Source organism: Papaver somniferum, unplaced genomic scaffold, assembly GCF_003573695.1.
Source record: "Papaver somniferum cultivar HN1 unplaced genomic scaffold, ASM357369v1 unplaced-scaffold_132, whole genome shotgun sequence".
Lineage (NCBI taxonomy): Eukaryota > Viridiplantae > Streptophyta > Magnoliopsida > Ranunculales > Papaveraceae > Papaver > Papaver somniferum.
In genome coordinates this window covers 209,276-211,353 of record NW_020622381.1, presented here as the reverse complement: position 1 = coordinate 211,353, position 2,078 = coordinate 209,276, and positions in this window count along the sequence as shown.

The window sequence follows — 2,078 nt, the reverse complement described above, 5'->3', positions numbered from 1 at the left end:
TGGTAGTAGAACAAGTTATTGTGGAATCACAAAGAATGAGACGAAGAGCTTTGTGATTGCTTTTTATATCTTACCTATCGGAGATAAATCTCAAGCAAATCTTGGAAAATATAGTACTCAATACGATAGAACAAGTAAGATCACGCAACTACATAGAAAATAGTTGGATCTAGCTTCAGAATCCCAATCAAGTCTTTAAGTCGGTAACCTATAATGGTTTTAGGAAAAACCTAGGTTAAAGGAGAATCAACTTTAGTAGCACATGAGGTGTGGGGATTAGGTTTCCCAGTTGTTAGAGTTCTCCCTTTTATAGTCTTCAAATCAGGGTTTGATAACTTTGTAACAAAGCAATCAATATTCACCGTTAGATGAAACCTGATTTAAGATTCAAGCTAACATCTTTCCACCATTAGATGGTCTTAACTTATTAGACACAAATGAAATATACTTTCATTTAGATATGGGTAACCGTACCTAAACGTGTATATTGAGTTGGCTCAATAACAGTTAACCGAAGTTAGCCATATGAACACTTTTGTGTTAACCATGTTCATCTTAACACTTCAAGATCAAATGATAATCAAATGAATCTAATTGTGTTACTCATAGAGTTGTTCAATTGTTTATATTTTCATAGAAGTATAAAAGATACAATTGAAGCAAAATCGGATTGATTCAAAAGAATTAACTCATGAACATTTTAGCCACGGTTTGCAAAGATTGCATTCTTTAATGTATTTTTTCATGAGTATGAAATTATACTTAGCCGATTTTAGAACTTAACCTCATAAGTGAAAAAGCGGGGTCTAACAACCTCACCCAATATTTCGATTAGCAATTTGTATGGACTAACTCCAATATACTTTCTAGAGAATCAACCACTACACCAAAACCAGGATGTTGCAACGTTTAGTTTTTCGTGTTTGCAACGTATATAATGGTTGCAGAGCTTTATCGGTTGCATATAAAATACATACGTTGCACTAATTAGTTATCGGGCGACCAAAAAAGAAAAATAGGATACGCTTGTCATTTATTTAAATGATCAGGGCTTAAGAGTCTTTGGCATCCTTATTATTCTCCCTTTCTCTTTTATTTTCTTATCTCATTCTTATCTCTCCCAGTAGAACGAGTTTCCTCCTTTCATTTTTTTCCTTATCTTCTAACCTAAACCGATGCTGCGAAATCAATCCAAGTTTTCAGAAATTAAATCTAATCTATCTTATACCCTCATCTCATGAATCGAAATCCATCATTCAACTATCAAACCCAATTTCCAATCTGAAAAATACTAGAACCCCCTACTATATGGGTTCAACCATATACAAGCCCCACAAAATGGATCTTACACCCTCAACTCCACACTTTCCGTTTTTGATATTTCTAGGCCCAGAAATATTTTTTTTGGGGCCTGGTTTTCAATTTTCCCGGATTGCTGACGTCATCAGGATTTTTAATAAAAGTAAAAATACCGAAATTAACCTTCCCTATTTATAGACGTTTTATACCTACCAGAAACTGAAAACCAAATCAGATTCAGCTCTTTCTTCTCTCCGCTCTCGTTCAGAAACAGAATTGGAGATTTTTCTTCAGAAGAATTCGTGAATTTTGATAGTTTCATACTGATTTTCGTTAATTTGATAGGAAGAAAACGAGAAGAAGAACAACATAAACGAGAAGAAGAAGAAAACGAATTTTCTCTCAATTCGTTGAGGTGTATTCGTCTGTTTTTCAGATCTGACGAGATAGTGAAGCTGCATTGATGAACAACAAATAGGTTTGTTCATTTTTAGCTTTTCTGTTGCTTGATTCACTAGTTTTGTCATCGATTTTTTGAATCTCGATCTTCTACTGATTACGATTTTTGTTCTGTTTCGAATTTGTTGAGTCTGAGAAGAGGAAGAAGACAGTTGGGAATACATAAATCAAAATAGGTACGAATTGTGATTTCGATTTAGTTTTCAAATTCAATTGATTTTGATTTTACCGTTTCGATCTATTTTTGTCACTTTTGATACTTACACATGTTTTTGTTGATGCTTACACATGTTTGTTTGATACTGAGAAGAGGAACAAAA